This window comes from Cucurbita pepo, unplaced genomic scaffold (genome assembly GCF_002806865.2).
Source record: "Cucurbita pepo subsp. pepo cultivar mu-cu-16 unplaced genomic scaffold, ASM280686v2 Cp4.1_scaffold014590, whole genome shotgun sequence".
NCBI lineage: Eukaryota > Viridiplantae > Streptophyta > Magnoliopsida > Cucurbitales > Cucurbitaceae > Cucurbita > Cucurbita pepo.
In genome coordinates this window covers 1-310 of record NW_019660406.1, presented here as the reverse complement: position 1 = coordinate 310, position 310 = coordinate 1, and the positions used below count along the sequence as shown (strand labels likewise).

The 310-nt window shown below is 40.0% G+C and overlaps 1 long non-coding RNA gene across 1 annotated transcript; it reads left to right on the top strand.

Moving 5' to 3' along the window:
• On the top strand, positions 1–267 carry LOC111787377. Its single transcript, XR_002813968.1, has 2 exons — positions 1–64; positions 204–267. It is a non-coding gene; the product is annotated as an uncharacterized LOC111787377 (long non-coding RNA).
• Positions 268–310: the final 43 nt, after the last annotated feature.

Here is a 310-nt window from a genome sequence, read left to right as displayed (position 1 = left end):
TACAACCCTAATCATGGAGGTGCCACTGACTATTTAAGCAATCATTCTGACTTTGTAAATCATGGTAAGCTCATATCTCAATATTCACTGCTTGTTGGAAAGCAAAGGAGATGTTCCTTGCACTTGCTTTCTTCATCTAGCGTTAGTATCTCCAGTTCTGTAGTTGCTCTAGACTGGTTTCAGTTGTAAATTCCCAATTGCAGGTTTGATTCTTTGGACACAGACCAGGCTTCGATGGGTCGGAAATCACGAATCTGCTAAACGAACTAAAAGAAAACACCTTACAGGATTAAGGTGAGTCTAATTTCGA